We start from the raw sequence: 17252 nt of genomic DNA, 5'->3' as shown, positions 1-17252 counted from the left end.
AATTTAATTTTCTGTCTCCAACAGTCTTCTCTTTTGTTTGTTTATTCTTCTTGCTGTTGATTTATCATAATTAATTAAATATCCATATTGATTTACATTTTTAAAAATGTACACATTCAACTTATCCATTCTTTTCAAACAAATATAAACCCATCTAACATTTGACAGTGATATGAGCTTTATCCCTGGGAATATCTATTCTTATATCAAACATTTGCAGAGCAAGCAGACAGGGATTTTATGTGAGATTTATATGTTTTTCAGATAGCTGAATTATGTGGTGTCAAATTACTCAACAGATATAATCTGCTGTGTTCTTCTGAATTATTCATGACCCAGTCATAATTTCTGTAAGTATAACACAATGTTCATCAAATAATTTGTCCAAATAAATATTAGCTTTTTTATTATTGAATTGATTTTTCAAAGCCATTTTCATCTTAGTCAAATGTCTGACTGGAAAACAGGGATAGTGTTAGTCCCCGAGAGTCTGGACCCAGTGTTGGCAGAGTGCCACTTGTTGGAGGTCCTACTGTCCTGAGACATTGCACAGAGTGCCAAGGAACTCAGGTAGCCTCACAGTGTAGGATGCTTTGGTTGGGGTCTCAGGCAGAAATACAGGTGCCTCATCATGAACCTAATGAAACACAACAAAGCTCACAGCTGATGCACACTGCTCTGTGATGGAAATGCCTGTATTTTCCACAGGGTGTAAATACAAAAAGAATTAGGTGTACATGGAAGTCAGCAAGCATGAGCAAGACTTACCTCAATCCCCACATGAAAAAAGCCGAGAAGAGTAAAGCTGTGCCTTCCAAAAATTAGGTGACTGTGTATCAAGATTCACAGTCCTAAATCACCATCAGGGTCCTGAGGGCACTAATAAGCCATAATGGTCCTGAGGAGACTTGCCTGAGCCACCCGTCCAAACCTGAGCTATGCGTTAAATGTATGTGTCTCCAGTCCTGCTCCCAAACGGCCTGGATTCAACTCAGAGCTGACTTGTTACCTCATTTTTGCCTGATGCTCACCACCCATTCAGTAGGCTAGCTGGCTTTGCTTACCTGGATCAGATGTTGCGGGACTGTGCTTGGAGTGATCACGGCTCACCTGCTTTGCAGCCACCCTCAGCTTGTTATCCACGGCCCCTGCTGCTGCCTGACAACCACGCCCTGAAGGCCACCACACTGTTGCTGTCACATAAGGCAGAAAGACAAAAGGTAGTGAGGAATCTTCATGTCTGTCTGCCCAGTGTCTTAAGAGCACCGGAGTGCATGTTTTTAGTCTGACTCTTGAACCTCTGCACTTTGGAATAGTAAGTCTTAGATTTGTAACAGTGGATACTGCACCCTCCTGGAATTGCAGGGAATTTTATTTTCTGAAATTAAAAAAAATGGGCTTTGCATTTCACAGTTTCACATAAAGGATGTAAAATACTCTAACAGGGTCTGGAATTCAGAAATTCCCATTTTTTTCTGTGATTAACCTGCTGTGAATCTATAAATTTGTATTTGTTTATGTGGTGATTATATGGGTGGTTACAGAGAAGATAGAGCCAATCTTTTCTCTGAGGCACAGAACAAAAGGACAAGATGCAAGAAAGGAAATTCCCACTAGATATAAAGAAGCCTTCACAGCTGGGGTGGGGGTGGGGGCAAGCATTAGGTCAGGTTTCTCAAAGCGGCTTATGATGTCCGTCCTTGAAGATAATCAAAACTTGATTGGGCAACAAGAAGAAGACATGGACAAGTTTTGTATGGAGTAAAAGACTTTGAAAGACACAACAAAATAAAAAAGGAGAAGACAGAAACAGTGAGAGTGAAATGGAGATTGAAAACGGAGAAAGGAAAAATATGTTAGAAAGAAAATAGAAAGAGAAAGCTGATTGCTCCTAGAAAACTGCTGAATAAATAAAAATGGGACAATAGAATACATGACTAACTTACAGAGACGAGACTAAACTACTCACAGAAATGAAAGTTTAGTGTGATGCAGGTATTCACATTCTCAATGGAGTTCACACCACTCCTATCCTAGCCTGGAAAAACCTTATTTCAGCTGAAATAATACTTATATAACAGGTTTTGGAATAAATATATCAGATCATTTTGAATGACCTCTCTTTCCCTGAGGAGGATCCACTTGGGCAAGAATATAGTACTATAATCTTGAAAATGCTTACTTCATCTCTTCATGATTATGTTGACTGTCCAAAAGATATTGTGCAGTCCTCTTGCACCTGCCAGTGCAGCCCTGGGGGTGGCAAGGTGGACTGTTAGAAGCCCTGCTCTGCACAGCTTCATACAACAATGAAACAAGGTTTAACTTCCTCAAAATACTGATCTTTTCCTTATTGACTGAGCTTTGACTCTTTCACCTTATTGTTCCTAAGTATCCCTTGTTCCTGAGGGAGGGGTGCTGCTGAGATGGTTCTTGTTAACTCATTTTCATGTCTCAAAGCTTTCAAATTTCTATCCTGGAACAGTTTCACAGGATGTGTTCCTTGCCACGTACAAAGCATGACATATACTGGGAAACAGTTTTAATTAAAATCTAGTTTAATGTTTCCATTTCATTTAAGTAGCAGCTGGCATTATTTGTTACACTAACAGTGTGAGAGAAAGAGGTCAGAAAAAGAAAGCTGGTTGCTATTCTTTCTTTTTTATTTGCCAGTTGAACTACTGAAAGCATTAATATTTTAAATCTCTATGTCTCTAGCTATTAAGTAAAAAGAAAATAAGAAGTTAACTATGAATAGAATTGGTTTTCCACCATTGACATGGCCATTAATGCCAATAACACAAGATGAGCTTCTCATTAAAATGGCAGTAATGAAAACATAGGTTCTATGTACTGATATTTATATATCTGGCAGAAAATTTCACAGCATCCATTAGGATTGCTGCTTGACAAAAGTGACTGCAGTTTCCACTGGCATCTCTCTCAATATCTACATAACTAATAAAAAACTAGGGACACTGCTGAGCACAGCATGACTTGATCTAGTTGCCGTCCTTGATCTAGTGTGTTATTACAATTTAAAAATAACCTTGGCTTTTTCAGGAAAAAAAAAAAAATCAAACTTTGTTTGAGTTCCTTATATGTATGCCTACTAAATATATTGCTTCCATACCAATGTCTTCAAAGGGCTAATCACATGGGGGGTGCATTCATCTCACTTAGCTGGAAGCATCTACTTCATGGACACCTATGCCTAAGAAAAATATCTCAGATTTTCTTAATAGTGAGTAGAAAGAGACAGATCCACTTAGAGTACTTCTCATCTGACCTGTTTTCATGGGACCATCAAGAACAGAGTACACTGTGCAATGACAGATAGGACAATGCAAGAAAAACTGAGTGTGACAAGCCTTGGTATAGGCTATGGGTTGCTGAGTAACAGCAGAGAAATACCTGAAACTGCTGAAAAGATCTATCATGGTATCCTCATGGACTGATTTCATTGGCAGCCTGTGCCTATAACCAGGCAGAGACCAGGACAAAGCATTGTTATATGGTCATCCACCACCCAGTACCATGTAGAGGGGGAGGGTACATGTAGTGTATCAAATATGTGTCAGAGCATGACACAGACTGGTTCAAGCCAGTGTCATGTTTCCTCTAGGCTCAGCTGTGCCAGCCCACTGGGGAGGTAATTGCTGTGGTCTCAGTTTGGCCTATGTGAGTTTTTGTGTAAAACTTTTCGTGATGCAGACTGTCCCTTACCTGGTCCACTTAATAAATTGTCCTCGCAGTGTCATGTGATCTGGTGTTTTCTTTGTCCTTGTGACGCCTTTTATAGATGCTTATCTTAAGATAAAATGAATAGCCCCCTAAAGATGCTTAGCTATGCATTGATAGTAAAAAGATAGCAAAGTAAGTACTTCTGTTGCAGATACCAGTATTTTAGGTATTTAAGGTTTGTGAAATGAAGTCTATATACCAATGGCTGTTCTCCATATATATCCATTGTGCAAATGGCACTGTAATTAATAAGGCATGGACTTGACAGAGGCTCCCCCCCCCCCCCCCATTTGTTAATGCGATAGAACTTTCTCTATCCCCTTCAAAATAGCTGTATTCTTGAACAGAATCATGATGACTACTCCCTACTGCAAGCAAAAACTACAGCTCCTGAAATCTGTATGGACTTTCCCTATTCTTATCCACTTCCCTGTGTTTTGCCCCTTGAACCCTTAGTATGGATATCAGATCCACAAATAGCTATCTCTAGTATGGAAATTCCTGTGTCTGGCTAGCAGCCATTGCAAATTAGCTGGAGAATACAGTTCAGGGTAGTCTCTCCATCTGTCATCTGTTACCTCCTTGCACTGAAAAAAATTATTCCTGACAAAAACATCAAACAACAAGCCCTCCTCATAAATGCTCAAACAAACAAAAATATGTAGGCAAAGAAGCTGATTCATACTGGGCCTTAAAGGTACCACTTTTCTCCAGTTTATTAGTCTACTCAGGCTGTAAAAGAATTTTCCCTTTAATGGAGAAACTAGTCTTTTCAGATTATAATCATAATAATGTTTGATTGAAAAACGAAACCTAAAGAAACCAGATTTGAAATTAATTTAGAAAAGATTTTTTTTTTGTTTGGTTGCTTGTATTTTTGGCTTTGCATGTTGTGAGGCTTGGGGTTTTCTTTAAAAAAATACCATAATTTGGGATTCTATTTTCTTTTTTAATTTGGAACACAATTTTGGGAAGAGATTACGAGTGAAAAATAGTGTGGGAAAAATGAAAAGAAAAAAAAGTTTCAGTTTGTGATGGAAAAAACATTCATCGTACTCTGAAAAATCTTTCAACTCTTTTTTTTATACAATATTGAGTCATGAGCTGAAGGAAGAACACTCACGTTATTACGTGTTTAGGTTACGCCTTGATGCCATGTTGTATGCAGTGCTTGCTCAGCTATATGGTAAGGAGTGTAGGAAGCAAGCTGCAGCTAGGAAATGTCCCTCCAGAGGACATAGAGACTATGGAGTACATTTGGTAACATTCTCTTTTCCAGGGAAGGTGAGGAGCAGTTGTGTTTACAGCAATGTACTCATAGGCACAACCAGGAAGTCTGGAACATGGGTCAAATCACTAAGCCTCGGATATAGTGTGTCAGGTTTATTCTAATGCTGTTCTGATCCAGTCCTTAAGTTCCACTGTCACCAGCTCAGCCAGTACTAGGATGTGTGTGCATCTGGAAAGGATCTGCACAACAAAATGGGTGGCCACCATTTCACTCTCTGAGTTCAGAAATGATATGAAGTCGAAGAACCTCTCTCGGTAGTTTTTCAAAGAAAAACACGCAGATGTATACGAAACACTGATTTTGCCATCAAGAAAAAGGTCATGTCTGTGTAAAAATAACTCTTAAATAGATAAGAGATAGCTTTTAAATCCACTTATCTCCCCATTTTCCTTTCCTTTCATCAAATAGCTCTATCTCAATAAATTTTTCTTTAAAATGAAATTTATGCTCTTTTTGTAAAGAATTGTAATTATTTAAAAATGTAAAACAAACATTTGCCTTTTACAGAAGTGGAAGCAAGGTTTTGTGTCATTCGATATTAGCTGTCTCACAGCCAAAGACCACATACAGAGACTCCTATGATCCAATTCTAGGGTCAATGTAAGCATCTTTTTTGTCTTTTACAAGCACTTTTAGATACCTTTAGAGCTTAGTTCATTAGATCTATTGTGGATATGTAAATTGAATTGATAATCTGATCTAACAGGTTTCCTTTAAAAATAATACTCCTAAACAAACAAAACCCTCTATTTAAGATTATTTAGGTTCCCTTTATGTAGACCACCCTTCAAAGCTCCTTTTCCACTTATTTTTAACATTTAGAATGTAGAAAATGACATACTTATCATTCTTTCACCAACAATTATTATCTACGAAAAGCTGCAAGGTGTTTGTAAAAACAGGTTACATATCCCATCATATACTTAGGTACAATAATAGCTTACAGACTGAGGACAGCAACATTATTTCAGTTTTCCTGACACAGACTCCTTTTTTATTTCTTTTATTTTTTTTTCTGGGATGGGATGCAGGGAGAGATATTTAAGTATAAGGAAAATATTTGGTCAAAACACCAACTTTTTAGCTTTACCTGGCTATAGTGCTATGCTAGCAAACATAAAATACAGAAAGAAAAAGTACTTTCTTTAAAACAACATTTAGATTCTATTACTAAATTAATACTATTCCCTCCCATATATTATTAGCTGGTGAACTTGTTTGTATCAGTGCAGTCAAACCAAACACATAAATTATGAATGTTACATGGTAATTTCAAATTTCGTTATGTTTTAAATTATTTGATTTTGAAAAGGGAGAAAACCTATCTTTTTCTATATGTTTTTTTCCACATTTTTTCTGTATAATTCCTCTATTGTTATCTTTTTTTTTTTTTTTTTTTTTTTTCATTAAATTAAAGTTTTTCTTGTGTGGAGGTGTTAACAAAATAAAAAAAAAAATCTCTAAAAAGACCCCAAACTTCATTTAAATGCAAGAATTAGGCATTCTGACTAGCATCCGAAGGAAATCTTATTGTAAAAATTCCTGAAATAGGCACATGCCTCAGAGTCAGACACTCAGGACCACATAGCTGCTGTGTGCTCATGAGACAACTGAAGGACAGCAAGAATGCCCTACAGGGAACGAAGATACATCAGAAGCATTGCAAAAAATAGGCACAATGACTGACTACTGATTAAATTTAAACTGTGAGGTAGGTGAGGATACAAATAAAAAGGGAAAAAAGGAGTGTACTGCATAGTGACATCGAGGTTTATACTGCCATTTCAGCCCATTTACTGAAATGGAATGAACTGATTGAAGAAATTAAGTTTTAATTGGGATTGCTTTGTCTTCTGTAAAATTAAAGCAATCATTTGGAGGATTATGATTAAGTGAAATTCCTTTTGTTGTATAACATATATTTCACTGATATTGTCTAACTAAACAAACGTTTCAGAATGATACTGAATGCCCTTCTAGAAGAGGATCAGTTATGTCAAGCTGCTTTTTGAAGTTTAAATTCAACTTGACTTGGATCAGAGGATATCATTTGGATCAGTTTATAGTTTTTATAGCAGCTGAAAAGATTGAAAAGAAATCATGAAAGAAGATGTTAATTACAATCAAATTAAATGACTCAATGGATTAGAATTAAGATGCAGAACTTGGGGAAGATGTCTGCTCTGATGCATCCTGCTGGTGACATGTTTTATTTCTGTGTATTAATCAAATATCTCTTGAGTACTTTTTCATTCTGGTCAATAATGTGAGATTCATAGTGCCCAACTGTAGACAGAAGCAAAAAAAAAAGGGTTTTGACAGTTGTTAAGGGAGTAGTTTAACTTAAGAATAAGACACATCAGTTATACAAAATAATGGGTGTGTAAATTCCAGAAGATACATATCAAATCACCCAGCTCACCCCGGTTGGAATAAATGAAGACAGAATTATTTTTTTTTCCTGGAGTAGTCTGATGATGTAGCTGTGAGTTTGAAGTGTAGTTTTGGCACTGTCACGCAAATAAGTACTTCAAGCAATTTTTTTCAATATATATTTCAAGCCAGAACTGTGGAATTAATTAGTCTGTTCTTTATGCTATATTTTTCCATAAAACTTTTGAATGTTCATATAAGGAAGGTTATTCTTTCTTTAATTTACTCTTCTATTAAATTTTCATATACATCCAAAGGAACATTATACTAAATGAAATGAATGTATGCAAAGGAAAGTTAACTCAAACCAAACTAGAAAACTGTTTCTAGGCAGTTCCAGAGGCAAACAGTTGCACATGTACAAGGATTTCAGTAAAAGTCAAAAACAGCAAAAAGATTATTTTTAGGAGTGGGCACCAAATAAACATCTATCTTCCTTTTAGTGGTGTTCTTCCAACGTTGGGGACAACACTTCATGTAACAAACTTCAGGTAACATTTAAATATATATATACAAGCATAAAATGTTTATAAATATAAACACATATACATTATAGAGCATATATAAACTATCTTCCTATTAACATCTCCAGACTATGATAGCAACACAAAGTTATGGCAGGTAACATTTAGACTGACAATGTATTTGTCTCATTTTTCCAAACATAATCAAGAAATGCAGACATTCTTAGTAATCTGAAACATCATCAGCAGGGCATGCTTCATTTCTCAGTCCAAGCCTACATTTGCAACAGGCATCGAGTTGATTTTCTTAAGTCAATCTTATAAACTGAAATTCTTCTTCAATACTTCTGATATTAGATGTGCATTTTCATTGAACAATGAACCTTATGTATTTTTCATAAATCAATCCTCTCATTAAAATATTTACACAAACTGTATTTGTTTACAGTTTCCATATAGTGGGTTCAAACTGTTGCTTGAGGTAAGCCTGAACATGAAAGATTGCATATGAGCCTCTTACCTTACATGAGCTTCTATGAGTTTTGTTGCATTTTTTAATTTTTTTTTAATATTACATAGGTCTGACAAATGTAAAGAAAGAAAATGAAAAATTTGAAAAATTACAAATTGATATTCATATGTAGTCCTTCAGAAAGAGAAAATGAACGGATTGCATTGCTAGTAGCTCAAAAGTAATTTTTCAAATACAATTTTTTTACTCCAGTTTGTAACCTCATACAGGCATGAAATTGAAATACTTACCTCCTTATCAAATTTCATGCATTCATTCCAAGTGTTGTCTGATTTACTTTTTGTAAAATTTTTCTCATAAAAATTGGCCTGCCAGCATTGGTCTATAGATAAATAAACTAACATGCCTTTCAAAGGGAGAGACACGCAAAAAAATGTATAATAAACTTTGTTAACAGTCATGAGAAAAGATTGGGGAAACTATTTGTTCTATCAAACCTGAATGATTCTTTAATTTTATGACAATTTCCTCTAAGCCTATTTTTCATGGAAATCTTTTTGTCACATATAGCTGAAATAGGAAGAGAAGTTAAAAAATTCCCAGAAATATATCCAAAAGACCTAACTGGTTTTGCAATTCTCCATAGCTGGGATTCCAGCAGACTTTTCTCATATGGTAATAGTTATCAGGACAAGATTGTCAGAATCCATCCAGGTACTCTCCCACCTCCCTATCTGGATTTATCTTTTATCCTTAGCTTACAAAAAAATTATAAATAATTTGGGGACAGGTAACAAATTTTCTTCTGTGTTTTCTTAATGACTATCACAATAGCATTCTTGCCTTCAGGTTGCCAAATGCTATCAAAAAATAAACAGTAAATCAGAATGGAAGAGGATGTATACTAATGATGTTAAACGTACATGGAATTATACAACACTGCCTAGGTTGCCAGATGACTACCATGGCTTTCGGTTCCCCTCCATTCTTGCTTTTTACTCTCTGTAGAATTGCATGGGGCACTAGAGACTCAGCCACATAATAAAGCAATCCAAAGTACTAAGAAGTACAAAGAAGTAGGCTGTGTTTTTGTGAGACCCCACAAAAAGATATAGTTAGATCTCATATGTTTTCCAGGTTACAATAAGATGGGTGGTTGGTTTCACCCTCACATCCTCTGAGCTCTGCTCATAATGATTTTTGTCCTATTTGTGATTCCACCACAGATTAACGTTTAATCTCACTACATACATATTTGTAAGAAAAGCACTTATGCATATGCAGCTGAGATCAGTAGAAATTATCTAGGCATGTTTCTTTCTTTATAAATGAGGTAGCTGCTGTGTCTTCCTCTGAGAAGAGGCTTGAACTCTGGCAGTCTCTTCCTTCCCATCCCAAAACGTTTTCCAGAGACCAAATTTTCAGGGAACAGTCAACTCTCTGTAAGTTCTGCAAGAGAAGACAGAATAAATTTGGAGGGGTTTTGATTAAACTCACATCATACAATTTTTAATTGTGTTATTGTGCATTATCATGTAAAGGTGAGGCATGGGATAGACAACTACTTTAAATTTATTTGAATGAATCAATATAACACTAATTTTTTGCTTTGCTTATTGATTTTTTTGAAAATTCCTTAGGGAAAATTGTTTTATCAGGAAACAAGCCAAAGTAAAGGAAAATAAACACACTATCTCAAGAAAATTAATTTAATTTCTCATAGATTCCTTTGGACACTGTTATACTGTAAAGATTTATGAAACACTCTGTCCATATATATGCTACACCCTAGCTATGATGATATAGTTAAAAAATAATGTGATATGCTTGATTATGGAGGCCTGCCACCTCTCAGTGTGGATTACAGTTATGGATCTGTTTTGACCATTACACAGCAAATACTAACATCTGGAAACTGGAAGTTCAAAGGTTATTTTTCTCATAAAGTTGAACCAGCATGATTCATAAAAACCTGATGTTGACCTTCAATTCAACAAACTCCTGCTGCTAATATTGTATTGTAAAATACAGGGTGTCTCCTTCCTTGACTTGGTTGGATTTTGATTTTATTGAACTATTTAGTCAACTAACACAGAGAGGGGCATTTGAAAATAACCCATCCTTGTGATTTTAATGCAGAAACTTGTACAGATAGATTACTGGTCTTCAACACACCTGCATATATTAACCTTTATTGTAAAAAAGCAAAATCTTTTATGATTGCCTAAGAAGCTCCTGACTTGTTACATATTGCCTGCAGATTTGTTTCCCTTTGTTGTCATTGTCTTTCTTGTTCCCCAGACTCCTCATCACAGTATACTACTTACAGTTCTGTTCTTCCTGAGTTTATAGTGCCTGAAAGAAGACACTATAAAAACCTACATATTAGCATAAATTAATCTTGTGTTCTAGGTCATGCCTTCAGGCTATGGGGATGTGCAGTAGATGAAATTATTTCCTTAATACTCCTGCACAGCTGGATTTCCTTTCTGCCCATTTTGTAGCTCTGGACTATGTCTATGTGCTCATATTACCTCTGCTTTGACAAACAAATGTGGTGGGCATTGCACTTGTACCTTTACTCAATTCTCCAGGCAGTCACTAAGTTCTGTACAATATTTCCCCTGCACATACATGTGATAGGGGCTGTATGCTACTTGGGATGCGGTACGGCCTGGCACCTGTTGCTAGAACCACATATACTGTCAGGTAATCTGGGAATGCCTAGACTCAAATACTAACTGTCTGATCATGTTCCCTGCTTTCCCCATCCTTCTTGCATTCAGCAGTAAACACTTGCCTGAAGTTTGACTTTATTTTGTACCACTCCTTTCCTCCATTTGTGGCCTTCTTAAATCAGGAACCTGAGCAAGTAGACCTTCTCACTATTTAACAATGTGAATTGAAAATTAAGGAAAATATCCATAATTATAGGGCTAAGATGGAAAACTATTCCTTACACTGTGTCTGGTTTGTGAAGCAATAATGAGCTTGGGATGACCAGCTGGGAATGACCAATAAGTTTGGTCTCTTATTTCCACATGTTCTCTTGCCTGTAGATTGTAAATAACCAGGAAATCCTATATTCAAGTGGGAATTCTGTGGAAATGAGAACTATCATATACCCCATTTAATTCTCATTTTAATGAGGCATACATATAATTGAGTTGACATTAGAATGTTACATTTGCCACATGGAGAAATGATCGATAGCTTGGTCATGCTAAACTTGCCTCCCTACCAAAAACAGTTAAAATAAAAGGAAATAAAAACAGAGAGACTTCACTAGCTAATGTCTGTGTTTATTTCTTTAGAGTAGCAAGAGAGTTTCCCATCAGTACTTTCAAAGGAAAAATATTTTGGAAAGCCAAATTGTTAAATACAAATCTACATGAGAAATGAAAACTGTTACTTTTTCAGGATCTGAACTAAAAATTCAATCAAAGACCTGAACATCATAAAAAAAAAACCAGGGGTAAAACGTGCTTGTGGGACTGAAGGGTAGAATGACATGCTTTAACCCATCTTTGATTTCTGTTTTACATTGTTGAACAACCCCCTTGGAAAGAAGAGTTTAGAACTGTAGTGTTAAGTCAACTTTCATTACATCTCTGCTATAATAGAAAGACAATCTCATTCAGTATGCTTGACAGTATGTTTTCCAGTATGTTTTGAAACTTTTTTCTTTTGACATATAATTTCTGTAGCTGAAAAGATGTGCTATGATCAATGAATTTCTGTATATCTTTTTTTAACATGTACTAGGTGTCTGTCAGTTAACATTTGGCAGTCTTCCACCATTACCTATGAACAAATGTTCCTAATTAACTATAGCAGGAGGTGTGGGGACTACAAAGGGGTAAGCTGTATCTGGGACACTGTCAGCTTCATTTCTTATAAAGCTAAACATCTGAAGAAGTTAAGATTTGAAACTTGATATTCTGTCATGGTATCTTCTGATGGTAATCATTTATGGCCTGACATTAGAGACTCTCATAGCTAAACATTCAGGAATACTGCAAGACATCCATAGACATGTTAATTGCCTGAGGTTTTGTTGCAAAGTAACATGGTGATAAATAATCCTTTGGGGTTTATTGTCCTTCTTGTAAATCTATTCTTTCCTAGGACAGCTATGATTTAAATAGTCACTAACTATCCATTTATTTGTTTTGGAAAAAAAAAAACAGGTAGAGTCCTGTAATTCAGGGGGTTTTATGTACAGTAAATGAACTGCTTCTAAAAGGTACTGAAAAGGCAACTAAGAAAAGCAAGCCTGTTGTAAGTAGGCTTAAAGTGGCAGTATTAGGGTCTGAAAGTGTACTTGAAAATTCTGTATGTGGGAGTCTGCAAATTACAAAAGACTGAAAAAAAAAAATCATAGTCCTTAACCTTACAATAAGGGAAGAAATACATCAAGAGCTGTTCTTACGAAGAAAAGGAAGAAAGGAATTAAAATTATGGCCCAGATCTTGCTTGGTCTATTTTTAATTGATCCCCTTTTTTACCTCAGTTTGCAACATGTTGATATTTGATGCTGCATAGAAGTTTTTGCTCCATGCAAGAAAAAATGGGTCTCTAATGCCAAGACCATATTATTTGTCAACTCTTTCCATCATTAAGCAGATCTCTCTATGTGGATCTGCTGCATACATTCATACCTTGACGTAAGCAAGTGTTAGTCACAGATAAGAGATTTTTTTTCACGGTTTTGAAATATTTTCATGACGAATGAAGTAAAGCCCCCTTCACTATACCTCAGCAAACAACATGCAGTCCATACTTTCCAAGCCTGAATTTTATGATTTTAAACAACTGACTTCTCATTTGCTTCATTTCCCTCAACCTTTCTCAGTCTTTTTTTTTTTTTTTTCTCTTGTTATCTGGGTGAGAATATAGGAGAAATTGAACAATACGTTCCTTGAGTTTTTTAATTTTCCTCAGACAGAAAAAAATCTACTTTAATTACAAATTGGTTGTATTGTAAGAATCTAGAATCATATAACCTTTTAATTTCATCTTTTTTTCAGTCTTTGTTTGTTTCCTGGGAGTTTATTTACTCATATAGAACATACAACTTCTGAAGCACAAAATGTAATGAACGGAACTTCAAAGAAACAAAAGCAAATGCTTTGTGGTTTTGTTTCCAAAGGTAAAGAAAAATCTCTGCAGCAAGAAATATTTACTTACATGGCTGGAACACACATCCAATAAAAAAAGACCTGAGAGTTTGATCTTGCTCATTTCATTTCATTATCATCAAAAGGGAAAATCCAGTCCTCATTTATTTGCCTGAAGTTGATCTTTAGGCATGTGACTAGAAGTAGGATTTAATCTGTTATTTTGATGGTAAACCACTAACTCCTAAAAACCAAGTTAAATAATTACGTTGTTTTCCTAAATAACATAATTTTAACGGTAGTAATTACAAATATTCCTTTTATATCTCATATCACTAAAGACTACATGAGGTAGAGAATGGTTGAAGAAGACTTGAATGTTCTTTGGACGTAAAAAATGTATCTAAGAACAAAATCAATCAGCATCTTCTGTAGTAAAAAGTTAAAGATATCCTGATTTCAAAATATAATAACTGTTTTTATGTCCACAAAATCTTTATTATATCTAGTACTGGAACCCTGATATCAAACAAGGATAACTTGACATAACTGTGTTCTAAATTACATGTGTTCCTTTTCATTATTGTTTTTGATGCGGCAAAGAAACGGTTTTTCTGAGAAATATTTTTATGTTGATTCCCACACTTTGGAAGAGTCTCACACTACTTTTTGCAAAGTCAGTTAAATCTTGTATTTTTAGTCTGTCTACAAAACCAAGCATTTATGTTCTAAGCTGCCAATGTGCCTACAGCATGGCATTAATATTATTCTGTTGCAGTGTTGTCGATCTCTTGTCCTTGGCCCAACCCAATCATCTGCTTGGTTTCTAGAGTGTTTCCCACATTGACCTTCTAATCTGTTTCAAGATCTTCAAAATACTATGAGGATGCAAATTATGATGCTAATAAACAGTGCTAATAAACTTCACTATGAGCTATTGAGGCTGATCTTTTCTTCAAATAAAAGGATGTATTAAGGTAAAAGTGTAACAAATTCTATTCCTTAACTTTAGATGTGATATGAAAACTGTATTTTTTCTAATTAAAGCATGTCCTAGAGTATTTGATTTAAAAGGAAGTTTACCTACACTTGTAAGTGGCTTTTTTCAGTTAAAAATGTACCTTCACTGTCTGTCATCAGATCTTTAATATCTACATTAACTTTTTGGTACAGGACTATTTCAGATTTTAAAAAAAATATATATACATATATTTAATATAATTTACCTTAGGGTTGTGGATTTTTTTCTTCCTCCTCCACCTTTTCATCTTGTTGACACAGTCATCCCATTCCTGTGAAACAGAAATTAAATTATTTATTTAAAAACATTATCTCTTTTTCAAGTCCTCTATGGCCTTATTTATAACATACAGCTCATAATCACAAGAAGGCTAACCTGTTCACAATGGTAATTCCAAGGAATTTCTAATTAATAATCTAACTTCTGTGATTCTTTTTGCTGCCTTGCCTTCACTTTGGAAAATGTGGCCCCATACATTGTAAGTTACGCCCAGAAGATTTCTGTGAATTTCCTATAACTACTCTCAAAATGAGCTTTTCACAACAGTGTAAATATTGTCAGGAAAGCCTGCGTAATTTGCTTCTCCAAGCTTGCAAACTCACTCAGAACCATGAAGTTGCAAACTCACTCAGAACCATAAAGCTTGCAATCAAGAACAAATAGAAAATGCTGTCACTAAGCCACCAAGCTATCAATCTGCTAGTAAAATCTATGAGCTCCAAGCCTGATGGGAAAGGCTGTTTGAACTATTAAGGCAAAGTTAAGAAGAAAAGCATTGTTTCATAGTACCTGCTACAAGAAAATTGAGGGCATGAGTAAGCAGACGAATGAGGAATAATATGGATAAAAGAATATCACGATTAGAAAGATTTTTTATGTATATATATATACATATGCTAATTTATTCTTTAGTAGTTCACAAATACTGTCTTGATGCTACCCAGACAGTGCAAACATTTGTTTAACAGCACAGAAAATGGGAATATCAGAAAGAAGAAGCTGATTTTTCAGGGTGTGAGATTAATGTACAATATTTAATATACTGCTACTCTATATATTGTGATGGATTGATTCAATTTGTTGAACTAGAAATATGGGAGTCATCATGCACAATGCAAAATGTCTTTGAAAATCCCCTAGGAATTTGTGAACTACTACAGACTGCACTTCAGGGAACTGACTGATGACTCTCTAAGTAAAAAATGAGTTATTGTTTTAGACCCTATGAGGAGACACTAGGATCCTAAACAGAACGTTTTCAAAGTTCAGGGTCTTTGGACATTTAGTATTTCTGTAATATCTGAGCTAATTATTAGTTTAACTTGATAGCAAAATAAAAAGAAAAAAAAAGCATAGTGAAGTTCTCCACAGTTGTCCACTCATTTGTGAGTAGTAGGAGAAATATGTCTATTCACTTCTTTCCTATTTTTTCTTATTAAAGTAAAATATACATGAGATCTTTTATTAGAACCAATATTTCCTAAAATTTTAAATAAAGTTCAGCCTAAATTTGACAAAATCCTATAATACCAATGAAGTTAATGAAATTATTCCGGGTTTCTATGAATGACCTGGCTTTGGGTATTATCTTCTCTTTCTTTCCTTATTCTAATATTATCTTAAAATCACCATTAAACCAATCGAATTTTGAATTTTGCCTATATTAAAGTTGTCTAGCTTTCTACAGCTTCAACTGAAGCTTGCCTAAGGTATTAAAGCTTGAGTTTTCCTTTTAGATTAATATTTTAACAATAAATTTTTTCTAGTGCATTAGCTACTACTGGAAATCCACGACACTATGTCATTACTTACACTTTACAAAAAAAACCCCAACCATTCTAGAAAATTCTTAGGTTATAATGTAGCACGAAACTTTCAACATACATTTTGGAAAGAGCTTTTAAAATTTATCAGTCAAAATCTGCCTGAATAAAACACAAAGAAGATAACACATCAATAATAACAGTGAATATTGTCTTGACAGTTGCTTTTAAATAAACAATAAACCACAGAAAAAGAATATAGTATTATGAGGCACCTGCATTTTGCAGAAAGCACACACTGTGTGATGCTACCTGCCAATGTAATGAGATTTACAATGAAAAATACAAATAGAACTTTGTAAGCCAATTCACCGAGAGAGTATTGAATGCAAAAACTACATAAAAATGCTATTAAGAACATGACAACAGATATAAAGAAGCCTGCCATTCTGACTTAGTTTGAGGTAGTTGGACCTAGATATTGCTTCTTATTTCCAAATATGTTCCTTTATATCATCAGTGTAGAAGATTAACTTAAAAAATCTGACTGGGTTGATCAATGCTTTCCTCATTTAGACTTTGACTCTGTAAAAATAAATATGTAATGTTTAGGAAAAAGTGGAGCCTCATGCACATAGTCTGTGATCTGGTCTCTATAATGGAGAAACCAAAGTGTATTGAGGATTGAAATTAACATTTGTCTTGCTGTGATAGCAGGTCAAACCTACTCATACTGCCTCTAAATTTCAATTATCTTAATTTGCAGAAGGCAGAGAACTACAGGCATGTTTGTAAACAAAGTACTGTAACATAAACTATTCCTTCTACGCAGGCAATATTTTAATACTACTTATTGTATGTCTCAATGACATTTGTTTGCATCAATGAAATACTAATATTTTAAAGCAAACATTTGAATGTTATCCCTATGGTTCCATGGATTT

The sequence above is a fragment of the Leptosomus discolor genome, chromosome 1, assembly GCF_034619465.1.
Source record: "Leptosomus discolor isolate bLepDis1 chromosome 1, bLepDis1.hap2, whole genome shotgun sequence".
NCBI classification, from domain to species: domain Eukaryota; kingdom Metazoa; phylum Chordata; class Aves; order Leptosomiformes; family Leptosomidae; genus Leptosomus; species Leptosomus discolor.
Note: the sequence above shows the minus strand (reverse complement) of the source record.